This window comes from Danio rerio, chromosome 10, assembly GCF_049306965.1.
Source record: "Danio rerio strain Tuebingen ecotype United States chromosome 10, GRCz12tu, whole genome shotgun sequence".
Lineage (NCBI taxonomy): Eukaryota > Metazoa > Chordata > Actinopteri > Cypriniformes > Danionidae > Danio > Danio rerio.
This window is the reverse complement of record NC_133185.1, coordinates 32072514-32087606: the sequence shown is the minus strand read 5'-3', so window position 1 is coordinate 32087606 and position 15093 is coordinate 32072514.

The window sequence follows — 15093 nt, the reverse complement described above, 5'->3', positions numbered from 1 at the left end:
GTTTGCTGCGCTGCGAGTTATTGTCCTGACAGTGGAAAGGTGACAAGAATTCAGCCTTACTGCTCAACCTCCCGGGTGATTGTCCCTGCCCAAAAAAAGCCCAGGCTCGCACTAGCCCGACAGTGGAAATGCAGCTAATTACCCTAAGCACATAGCTAAAATAATGAAGGAGTGGCTTCACAACAACTCCGTGACTTGTTCTTTACTGGCTCAGCTAATGCCCTGACTTAAAACCAATTGAGCATCTCTGGAGAGACATAAAAATGGTTGTCCACCAACAATTACCATCCAACCCAACAGAACTGGAGTGGATCTGCAATAAGGAATAGCAGAGACTCCCATAATCCAGGTGTGAAAATCTTGTTGCATCTTTCCCAAAAAGACTGGCTGTATTTGATCAAAAGAGTGCTTCTATTAAATATTGAGGCAAAGGGTCCGAATACTTAAGACCATATGATATTTCAGTTTTTCTTTTTTAAAAATATTAACAATTCCATGTGTTTCTGTCAATATGGCGTGCTGTTTGTACATTAATGAGGAAAAAAATTAACTTAAATGATTTTTGAAAAGGTGGCGCAGCAGGTAGTGCTGTCGCTTCACAGCAAGAAGGTCGCTGGTTCGAGCCTCGGCTGGGTCAGTTGGCGGTTCTGTGTGGGGTTTGCATGTTGTCTCTGCGTTCGTGTGGGTTTCCTCCGGGTGCTCCAGTTTCCCCCACAGTCCGAAGACATGCGGTACAGGTGAATTGGGTAGGCTAAATTGTAAGTAGTGTATGAGTGTGAATGAGTGTGTATGGATGTTTCCTAAAGATTGGGTTGCAGCTGGAAGGGCAACTGCTGCCTTAAACATGTGCTGGATAAGTTGGCGGTTCATTTCGCTGTGGCGACTCCACATTAATAAAAGGACTAAGCTGAAAAGAAAATGAATGAATGATTTGAGCAGATGCCTGCAATTTAACAGAGAGTGAAAAGTTTAAGAGGGTCTGAATACTGGTAATTCACTGAGTTTAAGTGCGGTTAAGTGCTATTTTTAGCAAAAGGTATACTAAAAAAATAAAGACAATACTTTGTATATTGAAAGTAATAGTTTATTATTATTATTATTGTTGTTTCCGTTTTCTGCAATATTAAATGAAAGCAGTTAATCTACAAAGCTCCCCTGACATCATTCCTGTTTTTTAAGACAACAAAAGAGAAAGGTTAAACTAATTAATCAAATCTAATCTCCTCAGAAATTGTCATCTTTAATAAATCCTGTCATAGAATGAAGAAAATAAAGACTTAGCTAAGGAATAACAGACGACAGGCCACTGAATGACCAGACAATGCACCCAAGGTCTTTCCATAAATAAAAAATAACTTCATTGGAAAATGAAGCTTTGATGTATAATGTCACTCAATTTTCCCTTGATTTAGTCCCTTATATCAGGGCTTACCACATCGGAATGAACCACCAACTATTCAAAAAAATATGTTTTACACAGCAGATGGTCTTACAGCCGCAACCCCAGACTGAGAAACACCCATACAGACTCGCATGCACACGTAAACACTCATACACTCTGGCCAATTTAGTTCATCCAATTCACTTAAAGCACATCTCTTTGGTCTATGGGGTAACCAGACCACCCATAGAAAACCCACGCCAACACGGGGAAAACATGCAAACTCCACACAGAAATGCCAACTGGCCGGGACTCGAACCAGCAATCTTCTTGCTGTGAGGCGATAGTGCTAATCACTGAGCCACCCAGACACCCATTGGTGTATAGTATATTTATTTGAAATATTTATTATATTTCAAATTATTTATATTTTATTATATATATATATATATATATATATATATATATATATATATATATATATATATATATATATATATATATATATATATATATATATATATTTATTTGTATATTTATTTATTTGTATGGCACTGTAATGCAGTACAACAGCACATCCTCCAACCAATCAGAATCAAGCATTTACAGCCCTGCAGTCTAAATTCAGATATTTCCACCACGCTATCTTTCCACCACCATCTGGGCTATATGATAACGTCAAGTTCTGAAGGCCCTCACGCCGCACAAACCAGACCACATCAACCGAAAGCTCTCCAGCGATTATCAGCCGTCTCTCTCGTGAAGAGCCTGCCGTCTGACCCTGAACTCGTCTCTCAGAGGAACATTATCCACACACACTGTACAGCAGAAGCTCAAGCCTGATCAGAGCGCAGTTATCTGAAAATCACACACACACACTCCGAGCCCTGGAGGCCCACTTACACCCACGGGAAGACTCAATCTCTGTTAGAGACCGACACACAGAGACTCTCTAATTGCCTAACAGGATTTAGCCTCCAGTGTGAAATATATCCAGAGGAGGATATAGAGACATAAAGAGAGACAGAAAAGCGAGAGGTGAGAAATGACTCTGTACAGCTAATTCAGCGGTCCTGACCTCTGCGGGGAGGTTTCATACCACACATTATTCCACATCCACAACGGTGGTAATGGAGATGACCTCAAAATGGCCACAAGAGAGGAAAAGAAACACACGCCATCGACCCTCTAACAGCCACAACCAAACACATTACCTGCTTGTTGAAGCCTCAGCGCCACACATCTGTGTTAATATTGACTGTAATGAAATCCTGTCACGAAGAATTCACTGCATATAATGCTGAGTTCAAAAACACCAGTTGTGAGTGATGCTAAAACATTATTAGAGAACATCAGTGGTGGAAAGAGTACTGAAAAAGCATACTAAGATGAAGTAAAAGTACCATTACTTGCTCAACAATGTAGTGCGAATGGAGTAAACATATCTGCTGTAAATATTACTCAAAGTATGAGTAAAAAGGAGCCCTTTTAAAATTACTCAAGAACAGTGAGTAGTGAGTATTATGCTGTGAAAAGCTGATGCATTTACATGTAATTTGTGGTTGTAAACGTAACATTCTGTAGTGCATTTAGTTATTGCCCAGCAGGTACAAAACGTCATAAGACGTTAATATTAGGTTAGATTTAGGTTGTGACATCAGGTGACCAAATTCAACGTATAGACAGTGTCTAAGAACAATGTTATTTTGATCACCAATACCGATATCAAATGACGTTGATATGTGGTTGATTTTAGGTTGTGTTAGAATGTGACCAAAATCCATCTTGGAATCAACATCCTTAATCATCTTGACATCAAAAACTGACATTTATTCATAAGGTATGGCAACCCAAATCTAACGTCTGATAAACGTCATAGCGGCAACGACCACACAACTGCAAGCTGTAACATCATTAGATGTTGATATTTGGTTGGACACTGGCGTAGACCTGATGTTGAGTTCTAACGTCAATGTGATTTTAATTTTCAAACAAAACGCAACATCCCCACGACGTTGGAGTACAACATCAAACTAACGTCATGTTGATGTCTTGTGCCTGCTGAGTATTTAAGGCCAATTCGGTCATCATACAGTAAACATCCGTCATCCTCTCATCAGTGACATGCATCTAAACAGTCTCTGGGTCAATGCATGTAAAACTTTTGGACAAAACTTTTTTCTAAAATCCTTTAAAGCATTATAACTTTCATGTTCATCTTCCAGACTGATCTGTTTCAAAAATATTTACTGGGATACATTTTTGTCCTCTATGGGAATACCTCAGGGAATACCTTTTTAATTTATGCACAAGGGTAAATCGTGGTATTTGTAATATAAATAAATAAATAAATGATTTACAGTATACAAATGTTAATCAACTCCCAAAGATAACTTGGTTGCTACATTTTTACCACAATAAATCCATGCTTGACTTTCATAAGTGAGCTGTTGATGTCCTGGCACTCGGAAATCCCTATACCGTAAGGAAATGCTTGAGCCAGATTACTCTGTAGGCCAAGGGTGGCTGCTCACTGAAGCCAAGCAGGGTTGAGCTTGGTCAGTACAATGGTGAGAGACCACCAGGGTAAACTAGGATGTTGCTGGAAGTGGCGTTAGTATAGCCAGCAGGGGGTGCTCACCCACCCAGTGGTCTGTGAGGGTCCTGAGAGTAATGGGGACACTACTATGAAGCACCATCACTTGGATTAGAGGTTAAACTGAAATAATCTCATGGCACTTTTTGTAAAGAGTAAAATATCTGCACAATTTCTAATCATGCAAGAAAAATCATTTGAAGGTATTTCGAAATCATTCTTAAAACTAAAAGCTCTACTTTTATTGTTTGTAGACTCACACAAATCATTGTGCTTAAATAAAAGGAAGAAAACAAACAGGTAGCATTTTCTATCATCAGTCTGTCAATTTCCCTCTGCGAACACTTTTTATGAGATGAATAGACGTAGACTTTACTCCCAAGCCTGTTTGAGTACTTAAAGTCTGCATTGCAAGTCCTATATATATGCAGTTTTCACTGTTCTTTCACCAATGTTAATCTGCTAACTGTACAATCAGTCTCTCACAGAAAATGGGAAATGAAGCAGTGGAGTACAATATTAGTGTTCACTGGTCAAATCAAACTGTCAATCAAACGCAATTCAAGATTCTAGAACTAGAGAACAATTAGAATTTTATTCTTAATTATATGTTGTAAGCTAGGAATTTTTCTAAGAGCTGCAACTTGACCTGCCACGACTGCAGTAAAATGCATTAAAAAGATTCAAAGACAAGAAATGTTTGTTTGTTTTTTAAACAATATCTTAAAGGTACATTTCACACTAAAATTGGCTGTTATTTTTCTTACCCTTAGATCTTCCAGGATGTCAATGTTTTTCTTTTATCCGAAACTGGTCCTTGGTGATCCATAAAGTCAACAGTCAGCACTCTGAGACTCAAAAAAAAAAAAAAAAAAAAAAAAAAAAAAACATGCAGGCAAAACAAAATGAGCAGTAGGCAATGTTTGAAGTGGATCAAAACATTTCATCAAAGTTGTCCTAAAACTACTAACCAACACCCATTCTTGTCTTAGGATGATTTTGAAAACTTTTTTGATCCATTTCAAATGTTGACTACTGTACAGTATATCCTGTTCACTCATCACTCTTTCCAGAGAACTACCTTTGTTTGAAAAATAATGTATGTACAGTTACACATTCCCAACATTTATTGAGTCTCTATGTACCACCTCAAATGACGAATACATTTAAATTAATATTATTTTTAATCATTCTCGCTCTCTCAAACGTCCTGGATATGCAGAATATACCCAGCATTCCTAGCAGCTTGTCACACTAATGCTTTAACAGCAGTAATGAAGCAACTGATGTTGTGTGTGATTTAAACGGCTGCCAACAACAGTCTGTTTTACTTCTTAGCTATCTAACCTGGATCAAATAATGTCCAAGAAAGTGGATTACATAAGGCATGTGGGAATATTACATTCTTACCCTTATATTACCTTTGAGAGTATGTGTGTGTGTGTGTGAGCGTGTACCATCCATAAACCCTAAAGTACAACAGGGAAAGACCTCTGGAGAAACAGCCCACAGTGGTCATGGTGTTTTTTCTTTCTTGAAAGTTTATCCCTTTATAGGGCACTCGTTTAAATAATCATTGGAAAAACCATGGTGTGTTACATGGGGGTTATTACAAGACTTTCAAATCTTTATGTCTTTAAAAAAATAATAGTGTAAATAATATCAAAGTTACCATATATGGTTATTTGACCAACAATAGCTTAACAAGTCTTTGTTAGTTGATTATATAAAACTGCTCAGGTTGATTGCACAGACATGCTGTGAATGTGCCGTTTAGAGATTTTAACACATCTGATTAAAACCATATGGACAGGTTGCCCAACAGGCTCCACATTCCTCCATGTGAAGGTGGAGAGTAAGCAAATAGAGTCCCGGCAGGCGAGGATCTCTGTTATCTGCTTCCCAAACATGATGCATTCCAGACCGTGATACGCATTGACTCTTAGTACTGGATATACAGATCACTCTTCATCCCTGGTGGGACGAAAGCAATCAACAATTTACTTCTGGTGGTAAACGCAGGCCAGTCTATTTAGAATCTAAATAAACACATACCAACTGATAAATCTAAATTTTTCCATCAGTTTGGTCCTGTTTGAGCTCTCACCAACTTCAGTACCACGGCTGAGGTGAGTCCCATGAGCAAGGCACTGATCCCCGACTGCTCTGGGTGTGTGCTTTTGAATGAGTTTAATGCAGAGCACAAATTCCCAAGTATGAGTCACAAAACTTGGCCACGTCACAACATTCCTTCCATAAAAGTGAAAATGGTAAATATAAACAAACTCGTGTCCCTCATGTCCACAGGTAGTTCAAATAATTTGATCAGATTGCGTATGATGTGGATGCTTATGAGGTGTCTGGAGTACAAATACTTTTATTTTTATTTTTATGCAAAGCAACTTACTGGGACATAAATTCACCAACATGAGTCTCATGATCAGACTAAGTGTGTGTTCTCTTGTATAAAACAATGTTTTCATTGCTAAAAGTGATTAAAATACTCAATCTTATTACCTTTGAAAGATTAGGAAGGGAATCAAAAGTGGACTAAAGAGAAATTCAAATGGCTGGCGTAAACAGGAGTGGGTCTCCCTTATCTACCTACAATTTGATCAACCAAAACGCATCTTAACACTAGTGCTCAAGATTGGAACTTTACACAATAAAGTAAGGACTTTTCTTTTTTGCTACTTTCCACTCGGTGTAACTTCAGGAGTAATTATGCTGATTTTACCAAATTAAATAAGATCATGTCTTGACTTTTTTTAATTAGGACAGTAAGGTCTGACTTGGCTTAGACAAAAATCTTGTCACTTAAAAGAAATAATATAGAATATAAAGTCATGATGCAGTGAAATAAGAATTAATATTGTTTTTAACTTTGGCAGCATCCATACATCTCCGCAATGACTCGAATAACTTATTAATAAAGTCATCTGGAATGACAAAGAAAGCGCTCTTGCAGGACTCCCAGAGTTCATCAAGATTCTTTGGATACATTTTCAATTCTCCTTCATCTTACCCTAGACTAGCTCAATAATGTTCATGTTTGGTGACTAGACTGGCCAATCCTAGAGCACCTTGACCTTCTTTGCTTTCAGAAACTTTGATGTGGAGGCTGAAAGATGAGAAGGAGCGCTATCCTGCTGAAGAATTTGCCCTCTCCTGTAGTTTGTATTATAATGTGCTGCACAAATGTCTTGATACCTCAGACTGTTGAATGTGTCATCCACTCTGCAGATCTCTCACATGCCCCCATACTGAATGCAACCCCAAATCATTGTTTTTCTTTCACCAAACTTGACTGATTTCTGTGAGAATCTTGTCTCCGTGTGGGTTCCAATAGGTCTTCTGCAGTATTTAAGATGATTGGGATGCAGTTCAACAGGTAATTCATCAGAAAATCCTACCTTCTGCCACTTTTCCAAATGATCAACTAGAAGTCAAGTTTTTACAACTCGGATCGATAACAAGACTTTTGTCAGGTAGTGTATATCCAAACGAGTCACACTAATTAAACCTAAATACATAAGACAATGGAGTTTTAACTAGAGAAAAGAAATGATGAAGCAAAGGTTGAGGGAGACCACCGCTGCTTTAACAGGCTCCTGTTGTTTGGGTGCAGAGCATTACGTCTATAAGATAAATCCTCCATTCCATGCTTCACCCTGTGTACAACCTGATAACGTTACCTTGGAAACATGCAGCCAACCAACCAATCAGCAATCAACACCCTCCCTTTCAACCTGCCTGAGCTATGCAAACAATTAATACCTTCAGCAGGAAAAATAAAGTATGTGTTTGTGTGAATTGGGACGTTTCCATGTCCTCATCTCACTGACTGCCGCTTGCAGCCCAAGGACAAGAGGAATAGCAGGTCTAAGAGTGATGCTTTCCATTGTGTGGGATTAATGCTATGTGCGAATTCAAATCCTGTACAAAAAAAAAAGCAGATATGGCCATCGGAAATACCCAACAGCACACAACACTGACTCTCAGAGTTAAAATGCAGCTTAGAGGCGGCGAATTTCCCTTACATTAACAAAATTACATTACACTCTAATGTGCTTTTGATGGCTTGAGCACGCCATCGCTGAAATTATCACATATCCACTGTGCAATTATTCCACCCAGGATTGCCTTAATGAAAAATATACTGACATTCAGCAGTTAATGACTTGCTCTGTACTTAATATGTCATTGCTTACTGGGGTCTGCTTTTTGTTACAAATGATCATCGATCAATTACTAGGACTGCAAGACATTATGAGCATTCAGTTATTTTTACAGACGTCAACATCATTGCAACTTCTCATGTTATTGACTGCACTTCAAAGCCTGAAAATGAATAGATATTAATAGATGACATGAAGACCGTCCTCATACAAGAGTAAAAAGCATATTAAGAGTAAAACAAATATTAAATATAGCTTGAAGGCCTTATGTGTGATTACTAGTGTTTACAGAGAGTTGCCATAATGTTAAAAGGGCACTTGTAGGAACAGGTTGTTCAGCCTCATACATAATACATTACAGTATTGTTCTGAGACTCAGCAACATTACACTGGATCAGATGTACAAGAGCTATTTTTCAGTTTTGTTGTTAGAAATAGAACTAAAAACTAATATTTGGTCATCATTATAGGGCACCAAACTACATATATTTTATTTGAAATGATTTTCTATAATAGGTGTGTTGAGCCTCATATAAGTTCTAAGTTGTCCTTAAATACTTTTCCTATTTTCCAAAGCAGATACATTAGATTGTTGTTGGGAAAAAATATTAAATTAAAAACTTGTGTTCATGTTTAAACTATAAAGTAGGGCTGGGCGATAAAATCGGTATCGGTATTTATTGACTGAACACCATTATCAATAACAATAAAAAAAAGCTTGGTATGAATTTTCGCTATAAAGCACTATAGTTTATTAATAAAAAAAAAAAAAAAAAAAAAAAAAAAAAAAAAAAAAAACAATGGCAATAAGCTTAGGGTGTAAGTTTGTCATTTCCAATGAAGGCGCACTGCTTGCATGACACACATATGCGAGTGCATTTTCTAGGTACACCTAGTTGAAAAAGATTTGAACTTTTCTGAATGCCGCAAACGCACTGCGATTCATTATTATTACATTAAGTAATAACGGTAGACTAATTACCGCTTACAAGCACAGCTCATCTATACACTGCAGTGCTTTTTGCTTTTCTCCATAAACTTGCATCGGAGCTGCAGCAATGGTTTGTCCGTTTGTCATCCTCTGAAAAAACTGTTTATGGTGACCTATCTACAAGAGACGCCAGGGGAGTGTGAGAGAATTAAAATGATTAAGAAATTCACGTGCTCACACTTGTCACATCAGGTCAAATTAACACCATAGGCGAAAATGAGTGGTGTTTAACAGCAGTGAGGAGATTGTAAATAGAAAAAGATTGTCGCCAGAGTGGCTTTTTGGTTTCTTTTCTCGTGCATCCCAGGCACTAGCTCCCCATCGGAAAGATGTTTTAGCATAGGGGGTAATGTAGTTATCCAACTTCACGATTTATAATGTTTAGTATTTGAATAATGATGATTAGCTCCTTTACTTGAAAGCTCAGGGCAGATCATCATAATTTGCTTTGTTCACAGAGTTTGAGGTTAACTGCATCATTATTATTTATTTATCAAGTTTAAAAGTCTCTTTAACACTCATGCTTATTTTATTATAAAAAGATCAGATATTTTGTTTAAATATTTTGTTTATTCACTATTAAAACTATTTGCCTTAGTAATGTTGGTAAATTAAAATAAAGTATTAAAATAAACAAATATTCCTAAATGTATTGTTTAAAAAATATTCAATAATTATTGATATCGGATGATATGAAACATGATATTGAGATTTTTTTATTTATTTTTTTTGCAGTATTACCCAGCACTACTGTAAATTTCTGTTAACATCTGACCTGATGCGCCTTTTCTTTTTTTTTCCCAATGAGCATTTTAGCACTTCTGGTTCAATTGTCTTACTCAATGGGTTTTAAATGGAGATAATTGTCTCAAATAAAATCCAGAATTAACATAAGATCAAGCTAATTTCATGGTTTGTTATATGACTTAAAATGCATCAATAATACTCTTTTGTATTTTCAATTACCATCTTAAATATGCTAATAGGGGGGACAATGGGTTTATTGAAGGATCATCTGAACAAGTATATCCATCTTTCACTGATATTAAATCATGTTTTTACATACGATGTCAAGTTAAACTTGTCTGTGCATTCAGTTGAAGTCAGAATAATTAGCCCCAGTTTATTTTTTCCCCCAATTTCTGTTTGACAGAGAGATTTTTTTAAACACATTTCTAGCTCAAAGGGGCTAGACATTTTGACCTTAAAATGTTTTAAAAAAATTAAAAACTGCTTTTAATCTAGCCGAAATAAAAATAAATAAGACTTTATCCAGAAGAAAAAATATTATCAAACATACTGTGCAAATGTCCTTGCTCTGTTAAACATCATTTAAGAAATATTTTAAAAAGACAAAAATTTAAAGTGGGGCTAATACTTCTGACTTCAGCTATACATGTAATTGTGCTTTTATCTGAACTCATGCACAGCTTATAAAATGTGTTAAGGCATCAAAATCCAGCAGGAATTCATTGGTCCCGTGCACGTTTGATTATCTGCTGTACAGAGATTATTTTCTGATTTCTGTACTAACTGGTTTTATTGCAACATTGCAAATAGGACAAAATAAGAACAGGTGTGCTTAAGCATTCTGCCCTAATTGTGGTTAAATCTAGTGATGTAATGTCATGTCATTATTGGTTTGCACCAGGGTTAGGAGTGCAGTGTGCACACTTATCAACATGCACCACATTAAAAGAGTAATCTGACCAGAATTCTAATTTTAATCGAAGCACACTTGCCAAGCGTGAACACGGTGAGCACTTTTTTTGCAACCTTGACAAATGGCATTTATTACACACTTATTGACACACAAGTCATTTAAAAGCCAATTATTTGACCTCAGTCTAATCAAAGCAATTTGTCACTAATTTTTACACTTTGATTTACCTCTCTTAAACCAACACAATGGCTGAGCTTGCGATACAAATTAGTTTGCAATGACTCGGCTGACTGACTCGGGCAGCGTGTTTTATGTATAGCCCTCAAGGGCAGCGCTCCACATGCACAGAAAGCGCCGTCGCTTTGGGTTCTGTTGCTCGTGGTCAGCGAAGCCGCCAGTGCTTTTGCGAGTCATTGATTAATTGCGGTCATTAGTCAGCGAGAGAATGGCCTCACCTGGAGTTAGAGGTGGAAATCAACGGGAGATTAAAATTAATCACTCTGAAACGCGACAGCACCGCCGGCAGCCTGCGGAGCACAGGATGCAGAAGAGGGAATCAAAGGAAAAGAATTTTAAAAAGCAGAATGATAGTGGTTTCGTTTTTTATTTAAAAATACATCACAAAAAAGCACACAAAAATAAAAGGAGGTTTTTACATGATGTGCAAACCAAAGAGGAAGAAAAAGTAAATGTCATATTAGTACACAGCTTCTTTCAAAAGAAAACATCTACAGTTAATTTCATTGGTTGTCTCTTATTAGTAAGGAGAGTTCGCTATCTCTTTAAATGGCACTGTACAAAGAACCAGACAAACCTCTAGGGTTACGAAATACCAAACGGGCCCCATCCCAAAAAAAAAAAAGTATCATTTGATTCAAGGAAGTTGATTTGTGCAGCTTGCAGTAAAGATAATGCTGACCAAAGTGTAGCTTTCTCAGTTTACACTGGCATTAGTCTTTATGTTTAAACAAGCTGAACTGATCCTGTAACAGCAGCCCTATATTCATAGAGGCTTGACAAATAAAAGCCCAAGGAAACCATGAGTGTGTGTGTGTGTGCGCTTTTGTGTAATAACAACATATGCATAATAAATGTTAATACCTTCTCCAGATGGCGGATGATTAGCCTGATCATCCTCTAGTCCTTCATCACATTCGCAGCCTTGGAGAGCCACCCAAGTGCAACAGGCTACAGCCATAAAGACAAACGCAATCAATCGCGCCCAACATTACAGTAAATATATTTACACATTCAACAGGAACCCTGGTCAAAATACAAGCAGATTGTGAAAAGCCTGCTGTTTGTGTACAACAGACACACGGCATACGGTTGTCGGTGTACACAATATCATTCCATGAGACCAGCATTTCTTTAAAAATAAATTCAAAACGTCATTTTACATCGACTGTTTCAACATATAGAGTAATATTTGTTGCCAGCCTGCGCAACAAAATCATATAATGTCAAATCATGCATTACACCTCATCATTAACAATTGTTTGTGTACAATTTACCCTATGCCGCTGATGTGGACACACTCAATGTGTATTAGGCATGGGACAATAACCGGTTTTACCACGGTTTGGAAAAGTCAAGGTTTTGAAACCGCAAACATTTCTTTTGTACCGTTCATAAGGTATATGCAAGTTGTTATTATTTTAAAATGTGTTTATGACCACTTCATTAGATTTTTTAAGGGCAACAGTATCTACAGCAAATGGACCCTCCAAATCGAAAGCTACTGGTCAGCCCACGATTCAAGAAAAACGATGTGTTTCTGAAACTAATGAAGATAATCAGTGATCTATTTAAATGGTTTAGCCTGACATGTTTAAAATAACAAAAGCAAAAACCCTTTAAATGTTTCTTAAACTAAAGTATATCATGTTTAATGGGGGAAAGAGCTTATTTTAAAGCAGTAATCACAATACCATTAAACTGTTAAATTATGATATTTTTATCCAAGGTTATCATACATCAGAAACTTATACCAGCCCATGCCTAATGTGTATACCAGTTCATTACACCCAAAGACAAAAAAAGGCACAGAGTGAACATTAGAATGGACACACAGGGTAAAATAAGCAGTAATAAAACCTTGATAAGAACCGTAAGGTTGGTGACAGTCACTGTGGTAAATTTGGTGACTTGAACAGATAGAAATCTGCTGTTTATAGATGTAGACTTTTTTTCTTTCACTAGAACATTATGGAAAACCAATAGTTTCAATAGATTTATAAATTCTCAGCATACTGTCAGGGCCTTTATAAATTGAGTTCCCTTGTATGTTTTTTTATTCTTAAAGTTCAGAATCACAGTTTCAGCTTAAAAAACTAAATCAAATACTACTTTAATGTTTTCTTAAAGAGAGAGCGTGGTCCAAATCTAAAATAGGGGTCTCCAAACTCTGTACTGGTGTCCTGCAAAGTTTAGTTTCAACCCCAATCAGACACACCTGTGCTAGCTAATCAAGCTCTTACTTGGCTTTCTAGAAACATCCGTACAGGTGTGTTGAGGCAAGTTGGAGCTAAAATCTGCAGGACTCCGGCCCTACAAGACTGCGTTTGGGCACCCCTAATCTAGGATAACTTGACAAGCAAATTAAGAGCAAATTTACATTTTAGGGTGAACCTTTTAGTCGAATCAAAATCATACTGATTCATACTGATGCCTGATCAACTGACTATTTATAAATTATCAAACAGTCTTTTATAACTCTATGGATGATCCTACATATGAATTGCCCCTCAATTAGTTAAAATAAGCCCAATTTACACTTCAGCATCAAGTGATCATCGAAATCCTTGCAGGTAGCCGATGCCGTTGATATTTATATTTCTGCATTCTGTCTGTGTTGCCTTGACAACTCTTACCTACTCAAGTTAGTTGGCAGTGGGGTTTTTATGTTGCACTGTGTCAAGTTTCTTTGCCGGTGTTTTGAGTTTGTGCCAAAAAAATCTCTGGGTTGTTATTGTAAAAGAAGTTAAAACTTTCACCAGCTTTAGTAATAAAATATACACAAAACAAATGCTGGAGCAGGCTTCAAGGCTCGTTTAAAAACTCGCACCACCGGCCTCGCACCCCTCTCACCAACGCAAAAATCACATATCTTGTGATCTGCGTCGCCACTACATGTTAGGGGTGCACAATATATCGATCCTGCATCGATACCGCAATGTGCAAATCCGCAATAGTCACATGGCAGATTCTGCAATGTCAGTTCAGTTTATTCATCCATTAGGAAATTTGAGTGGAATTATGGTAAACCAGGAACCCCATTGTGAAGTTAAACCTAAATAAAGTGAAAGTTTTTAAGGCCTAAGAATGTGAAATTTCAAGTGTGCATAAAAAATTCTAACATTTTAACAGCAGCTACATTTCCATCCTAAGACGCTAATTAAATTTATGCGCAAAACTGGATTATCGCATAAAAGATGTGCGAATAAAGCAGCGTTACCATCCAACAAGTCAAAGAGAACAAAATAGTCACTTCCTGATTAACTGCCACCAAATATCAAAAGTAAAAACGGAATTTGCTGCGGTTGGCTATGCTGCGTAAATCTTTCTTTATTTTAAATAATGACTTACACCTCAGAAGACAATGCCGATATGTAATGAAAAAATGGTGGCATTTGAAGGCATGAGATGCGGAGCACAGATGCTCTTGACAATTCTGGAGGCAATCAATAATATAATATTTAATAATATTTAAATCATCTGGTGAAGTTGTATTCATATGGCAGGAAAACAAAACATCCCAATGTCAGTTTTGTCCAATATGGTGCAGCCCTGCTACATGTTACATAATTTGAGAGTTGCATGTCTACGCATAAGAATATGGCAAAAGGTATGCAACAGTGCAAAGGCTACTCCGGACCTACCATGCACACTTGAGGAAGAAGTATAAATTGGCCTTTAATATATGGTCAACACATTTTTGAATAAGATGTCCTTCATCTAATAAATAAACTGCAAACCAACACATCAATCAGACAATTAACTTTAAACAAGATGATTGATGGCCAAGCCGAATGCAGATTCAGGATTAGTATCTCTAGTTTAAGTCTGTGTATTAATTAGAGGCATCTGGGATCAGCTTTTCTGGTCTGGCTCTTACTGAAGTCAGATTGCTCAGTGAAGCATATTTTACCGTCCAGCTTAAGCATCTTTTGTAAAAACCCTTTAATCTTATTTTAAAGAGTACCATTATGCTGCAGGATAGAGAGAAGCAGAGGTTTTGGGGTCACAAGCTCAAAGCGTAAGGAACTGACCAATCAAAGACTT